Below are 8,078 nucleotides of genomic sequence, written 5' to 3'. Positions count from 1 at the left end.
CCTTTCACCAACGCTTGGGCCAGATGGCTGTTGAGCTTTGCAGGGAAAGGCAAAGTTAACACATGGCGAGGTCCCAGGGCAGAGCCCTTCCTCTGCAGGAGAAGTTTAGGGGCTTTTAAACTGAGATGGGGATCTAATCAGTATGTTTCTGTACAATTTAAGCTTTATGAAAATGGAAGTTTAAAAATGAGGAAGAGAAACAAGGACACATTCTAATAAATAAAAGTGTTTGTATAGGCAGAGTTTATTGCATTTGTTCAAACTCAGTATTAATTTCTTTTTATCAATTTGATTATAGGTAAGAAAAAAACTAAAAGTACTTCAAATCCAACACAGCAGCACATATTAGAATAGGTCACTAAGTATATATATCAAATGTGTGTGTATATGTATATATAATGTGTGTGTATATATATATGTATATATACACACCACACACACACTACACATACACATATATATTTTAATGACCTATACTAATAAGTGTATTGAAAATACACATGTACACACACACATACACACACACACACGATATGTAGCTTTAATCCAAGTGACACATTTGAAATTTTAAAAATCTAAATCAGTGCTTCTTTAAAGATTTTATATGAATCACCTGGGATCTAATTAAATGCAGATTCTCAAGAAGTAGGTCTGAGCGGTAACCCAAGAATTTGCCTTTTTAAGAAGCTCCTAGGTGAAATAACTTACATACTAAAAGTAATAAATGATTATGTGGCTGACATCCTTGGCTTTAACTCTTAACAGTTTTAAAAAATATTTATAAATTAAAGTTTCAGTATTAAAGTTTTGTCATAGTTATATTTTCCATTAGAGGTCTATACTCATGGTAAGAAGAGTTTATTGACATCTGTTCATAAGAACAGATTATTATAATATTTATTATATTATAATAAATATTGGCATAATGGCTGGGCGTGTTACTTATTCTCTTATTCTTCTTAAATAAGATCCCCAAAGCACAAGCAATAATCCCAAAAATAGACCAGTGGGATTACTGCTTGGTTACAATGCTGCTTAGCAAAAGAAACAATAGTAGAGTGAACCAGGAACCCTTGGAATAGGAGAATATATTTGCAAACTATGCTTCAGATAAGAGACTGATAACCGAGTCATATAGGAAACTCAAGCAGCTTACCCGGTAAAAAGAAAAAAAAAAAAGGAAAAAGAACAACAATAACAACAACAACAACAAAAATAAACTATTAAAAGATGGGAAAATGAGCTGAATAGACAACTTTCTATGGAAGACATAAAATAGCCAGAAAACATATTAAGAGCTCAACCTCCCTTGTCATAACAGAGACACAGACCACAAACCACAATGAGATACACTCTAACCCCAATCAGAATGACTAAGACTAAACAAATAGAAAATGATAAGTTCTGGTGAGGCTGTGGTGAAAAGTGAACTCTCCTACACTATTGATGGGAATGTAAATTAGTACAGTCACTGTGAGAATAAGGGAGGTTCCTCAAAGACCTACAAATAGAACTACCATATGATCCAGCAATTTCACTCCTGGGTGTCTACCCAAAGGATAATAATTCACTCAGTTAGCAAAGTACTTGCACATCATGTTTATTGCAGCATTATTCACAATTGCTAAGACATGGAACAAACTCAGATGTCTATGAACAGATGAATAGATTGAAAAAGTGTGGCATATATACACTATGAAATACCACTCAGCCATAAAAAGTGAGACCCTGATATTTGATAGAAAGTTGAAAAATATGGAAGCTTTACTGCTAAGCAAAGCAAAGCATGCCAGACTATGAAAGAGAGACATCATATGTCCCCACTTAATATTCTGACTGTCCTCACTCTATTCCAGAAACTGAAAGGTTGGAAGGTATAAAAGTATGGAGAACAATTATGGATACTAGAAACAGTGTGGGAGGAGGGTGGGAAATGGTGGAGGGTGAGAGGAGGGGAATCAGGGGAGAAAAAAAGAAGCAGATATTTTAAGAAATATAAAAATAGAAATTTATCTGTTGATGATAATGTGTATGATCATATCTTTAACTGTATACACAGTGTGTTCATGCTGGGAAAATTCATTTTGCAAGCTATAATGATATATACTGATAGAATATATAAGAAAAATTATAACAAAAAAGAATAACAAATACTGGCAAGGATATGGAGAAATGATGTGAATATCCATGGTATGATATGGAATGTAAATTACTACAGCCACTGTGGAAAACAATAAAGAGGTTATTCAAAAATCTAAAAATAGACTATTGACTAGGTAATTCCACTCTTGGATATTTACCCAAAGGACAGGAAATCACTGTCAGAGTGGCATTAATACATCCATATTTACTGTAGCATTATTTGCAATAGCTAAGACATAGGATCAACTTACAAGTCCAACAAAAAAATGTGGCACATATATGCAATGGAATACTACTCCGTCACAAAGAACAATGAGATCCTCTCATTGGATACAACATAGATGAATCTAAAAAATATAACGTTAGGGAACCAGCAGTTAGTGTAATGGCTATGTCGCTGGACTCCCACGTAGTCAACCGTGGTTCGTGTCCCGGACCCGGTGGCTTAAAACTCACGCCGGGCGTGTGTGCGTGTGTGCCCAAGATCCCGAGAGGAGAATGGAGGAGAAGGGATTGCGGCGTGACCATCCTCCCTGGGGGGTGATTTCTCGCTTTCTGTCTCTATGTCTCTCTCTGTCTGTCTGGCGAGCGCACGCGCCCTACAGTGAAAATCTCTCCAAAAAAATAAATAAATAACGTTAGAAATCAGTAGATGGTTTAATGGTTGCATCGCTGGACTCCCATGTAGTTGACCACGGTACAAGTCCTAGACCCAGTGCAGTATGCATGCATGCCCAAAATCCCAAGAGGGGAATAGAGGAGAAGGAGTTGAGGAATGGCCATTCCTCTTGGGTAATGACTTCTCACTTTCTGTCTCTGTTTGTCTCTGTCTCTCCAGCAATTGCATGTACCCTAGAGCAAAAAAATCTCTCTCAAAAAAAAAAGATATAATGCTGAATAAAATAAACCCAGCTATGAAAGACACATACTGTTTGTCCCCGCTCAACATACACTGATATCCATACTTTATGGTGGAAACCGAAGAACTTCATGGCACAGAAGTAGAGAAAACAATACTAGATACCAGAGTTGTACTAGGAAAGGGAAAGGATTAGATAGAATGATTAACAGACACAGAATGCACATAAAGAAGATAAGAGGGTCATGGAATGATGTATCCTAATGGAGTAAAAAGGGTCACTGATAATCTAATACATACCTTAAAACACAACAAAAACTAGCATGATAAATGTTGAATGCACACAACATAATGTGATGTTCAATGCTGAAGATAAGGAATATGTTTGTATCTTTGACTATATTATAATAAGCTGTATGTATGCTTTGAAAACTCATACTGTACCCTGCAATGAATATATGAATATCAGAAATTTTAACTAAAAAAGTTTTCTGGGATGCATTAACATTTAATATGACTATTTGTATTAGAAAAGAAATCATAAGACAAATTTGTACATCTGCCATGTCTAACGACCTTCTGAGGAAAGAGCTACAGACAGTTGTTGCTATAAAGGCTTTGTGTTTTGTGGACACTGCTGCTACCTGTGCTTATCTGGTTAGATCTGGAGTGGATACTGAGCCTAAGTGATCTTCGATAGGCCAGATCTGAAGGAAAACAGCAAACTTGGAGGAGCCTCATTATAATGCTTTTTGTCAAAAAGGGGCACTTAATATTAAATTGTGATAAAAGTTTTGGGTGCAATCCTTGAGAGAGATGACAGAAACAGAAGAAGTAGTAGGAATGGACATAGTAGTAGGAATGGAGAGAGAAGACTAATATTAGGTAATAGCAAGCTGACTTGCAGTCACGGCAGGGACTTGTGTGCAGAAGCAATGAACGCCTAGCTTCTCACATGATTATGCGATGATGAAATCTGGAAAGCAATGATTCTCCAAATTGGCTGCACATTAGGATTACTCAGAAACTGTTATTATTATTATTATTATTTTACAGTCAATCACTGATATTACTACAGCATACAAAGTGAATTTTCTCAGCATGAATACACTATGTATTAGTCCAGTATTACCATACATGTTATCATAAACAGACAATTTTCCGTTTTGTGTTCCTTAAAAGTTTTGTTTCTTTTTTTCCTGGATTCCCTCCCTCTCAACTTCTCCCATTTCCCACTCTCCTCCCTCACTATCTCTAAGTTCCACAGTTGCTCTCCATGCTTTTATATCTTCCAATTTTCAATTTCTGGCATAGAATGAAGACATTTGATATATATTAAGTGGAGACATACAGTGTCTCTCTTTCATAGTCTGGCTTGCTTGGCTTAGCAACTTATCTTCCATATTCATCCATTTCCTATGGCTGAGTAGTATTCCATAGTGTTTACATGCCATACTCATTCATCTGTTCATGGACATTTGGGTTGGTTTCGTATCTTAGCAATTGTGAATAATGCTGCAATAAACATGGATGTGCAAGTGTTTCTGTTGACTGAGTGAGTGTCTCCTATCCTTTGGGTAGATTCTCAAAAGTGGAATTAATGGATCATATGGTAGTTCTATTTGTGGGTCTATGAGGAACCTCCATATCATTCTCCACAGTGGTTGGACTAATTTACATTCCCACCAACAGTGTAGGAGAGTTCCCTTTTCACCACAGCATCACCAGCACTTATCATTTTTAATTTTTTTAATCTTAGTCATTCTGATCGGGGTTAAGTGGTGTCTCATTGTGGTTTTGGTTTGCATCTCCCTTATGATAAAGGATGTTGAGCATTTTTTCATATGCTTTTTGGCTGTTTGGATGTCTTCCAGAGAAAGTTGTCTCTTCAGCTCATTTGTCCATCTTTTAATAGGGTTGATTATTTTTGGGGGGGAGTAAGTTAAGTTCTCTGTATATTCTGGTTATCAGTTCCTTATTTGAGGCATAGTCTGCAAATATATTCTCCCATTCTGAGTGCTGTTGATTCATTGTAATTATTTTTTTCTTTTGCTGAGCAGAAGCTTTTAAACCTGATGTAATTCCACTTATCTATTTTTGGGATTATTGCCTGTGCTTGGGGAATGTTATTTAGGAAGTCTTTGTCTACTCCAATGTCTCCAAGAGTGTCCCCTCTGTTATCCGCCAGTAGTTTTAGAGTTTGAGGTCTTAGGTTTAGATCTTTGCTCCATTTTGAGTTGATTTTTGCTAATATCATACTGAATGGAGAAAAGCTGAAAGCTTTTCTACTATAAACTGGAACAAGACAAGGCTGCCTAGTTTCTCCACTCCTCTTCAGTATAGTACCAGAAGTCCCAGCCAATGCAATCAGGCAAGAGTATAAAAGAAAAGGCATTCAAGTAGGGAAAGAAGTGAAATTACCTCTATTTGCAGATGACATGATTATATACAAAGAAAACCCAAAAGAATTCACAAAAATACTCATGAAAGTGATAAACACATACAGCAAATTGGCAGGATACAAAATCAACATACAATAATTCATGGCATTTTTATATACCAATGATGAGCAGACTGAGGTAGAGTCAAATGCCCGTGTATTTAGTCTTATACAATGTTCTCAAAACTGAAGTGTTCTGTTCTCTTAAACTTTTTTTCAAACCAGAGCTGTATATAAATGCAATATGAATTTCAAGTACGTACAAGTCACCAAATATTCTTTTTTTTTGGAGAGGTTTTTGCTATAGGGAACATGTGCTCTAAAGACAGACAGAAAGCAAGAAATTACTGCCCAGGGAGATGGCCACATTGCAATCCCTTCTCCTCCATTCTCCTCTCGGGATCTTGGGCACGCATGCACATGTGACCACAGTGAGTTTAAACCACCAGATCCAGGACTCCAAGTGCAGTTGACTACATGGGAGTCCAGCCACATAGCCATTACGCTAACTGCTGGTCCCTTTAATTTTCTTTCCTTTCTTTCTTTCTTTTTTTTTTTTTTTGAGAGGTAAGTCACCAAATATTCTAAGTGGATCAATTCCTTGGTCAGCAAAAAGATTCTAAGTTCCCTTGACTTTGGACAGTCACACTGGCCCCTTTATTTTCTTGTTTACTTGTCCTCAAAAGTGACTCATCCAACACAGTACAATTAAATTACACCGTACAGTTTAACTAAAATATATCTAAAAATAGCATTTATAACCAAGATAATTTAGAACTATGATTAAAAATATATATACTAAGTGGTCCAAAAAGTAATGGCATATTTTCCTGTTTTTGTATGCAAAAATATGTCATGACTTTTCCCACAACCTAATTAATATCTCTATATATATTGCAGGTTGGAAAACCATTGTCTACCATTCAAAACACAGCTTTGATAACATGACAGAAGCTAAGAATGTTAGTTTATCCTGGAAACCCAGGTCAGAGAAGGGGTGCCTGGACTGGTTTTGAGGACTGAACAATTCCTGGGGGAAGGGGGTTGAGCATGATTCCCAAATCATTTTGAGTAGTCATAAACATTTGTTAAATCAGACAGCTGAAGTACTTGGGAAAGAAATCAAATATATTGTATTTTTGAGGCATTTTGAAATCACTGAAGGTGTTCAATTAGCTGAGCTTGTAGACAGAACTGATCATTGATTTGGTATCCTTCAAATAAGACTTTTTAAAGTTTTTAGGCTTATAAATAAAAAGATAAGAGAAGTAAATTCACTTAAATACCTTGAGAAATAATTCAAGTTTACTATTTTTAATCTAATAAGTTGGAAATAATACTTCAAAAATAAAAATTTAACATCTGAAAAAGAATTTCACCCTTTTGCATACAGAAGTATTTTGTTTTTAAAGGCAGGATATTTAAGCTATTAGAAATTTATAAGAATGAGTCACTCCTGGGACCAGTAGAGGGCATAATGGCTATGTCGCTGGACTCCCATGTAGTCAACTGCAGTTCGAACCTTGGACCCGGTGGCTTAAACTCACACCAGGCACGTGTACGTGTGTGCCCAAGATCCCAAGAGGAGAATGGAAAAAAAAAAAAAAAAAATTAGTCATTCCTTCTTCAACTTAAACCAGATTTGTAGAAAGGGAGGCAGTAGAGTGATTGATTTTAGTTAAAGAATCTTAGTCTGAAAATAATTATTGTTTGTACATATGTTAAACTTTCTTTTGTATAGCTGGTGGTAATTGTGCTGTTTTTCGTTTGTTTTGAGAGGTTTTTGCTGTGGGGTGCGTGTACTTGTCAGAGAGACAGAGTCAGAAAGTAAGAGATCACCCCCGGAGGGATTACCACGCCTCGATCCCTTACCCTCCAGTCTCCTCTCAGGATTTGGGGCATGCACACACACTGGCCCAGTATGAGTTTCAAGCCACCGGGTCTGGGACTTCATCTGTGGCCGGCTACATGAGAGTCCAGCAACATAACCACTCCGCCATCTGCTAGTCCCAGCAATTCTGTTTTAATGAACCAGGCCGCCATTTTTTTTATAGAGACGTCATTTTTCTCTCCAAGAAGTTCTCCGTTCTTAGGTCATACAATGCACTGTACACTTAGAGAGGAAAAAGAGAGAATATCCGTAGACCTCAAAACCTCTCAAATAGTTGTTTAAAAAGACAAACTCGCTCACCACCTCTGGCTGGCGCGCACGCACTTCGCTCCTCCGTCCTCGCGCCCCTTTTCCTACACTTTCCTCTTCTCTCTGACAGGAGCCGCGCTCCCCGCGCGATGCATTGTGGGGACCAGGGCGAGCCCGCCTCTGCCGCCCTCGCCTGAGGGGAGCAGCCGACCGACCGCACCCGTCACCCGGCACAAAACGCTGGAGTGGCCACTGGAGCAGAGTCCGTGGGCACCAGAGAGGCCCGCCCACCCACTCACCGTCCTCCTGCCTCGACATTGCAGCCTGCTCTGCAAAATGGTATGAACCGAGGGACTATGTCTTCATTGAATTTTGTGTTGAAGACAGTAAAGATGTTCATGTAAATTTTGAAAAATCCAAACTTACCTTCAGTTGTCTTGGAGGAAGTGATCATTTTAATTTTTTTTTTTTCTTGAGAGGTTTTTGCTACAGGGTGC

The 8,078-nt window shown here is 37.7% G+C and overlaps 1 pseudogene; it reads left to right on the top strand.

Annotated features, from left to right (window-relative positions):
- The first annotated feature begins 3,565 nt into the window (after positions 1-3,565).
- The window catches only part of LOC102495185 (prostaglandin E synthase 3 pseudogene), a 5,140-nt pseudogene continuing 627 nt past the window's right edge, over positions 3,566-8,078 (top strand).

The sequence above is a fragment of the Tupaia chinensis genome, unplaced genomic scaffold, assembly GCF_000334495.1.
Source record: "Tupaia chinensis unplaced genomic scaffold, TupChi_1.0 Scaffold144982_1, whole genome shotgun sequence".
Lineage (NCBI taxonomy): Eukaryota > Metazoa > Chordata > Mammalia > Scandentia > Tupaiidae > Tupaia > Tupaia belangeri.
Note: the sequence above shows the minus strand (reverse complement) of the source record. Positions and strands in the feature narration are given on the sequence as shown.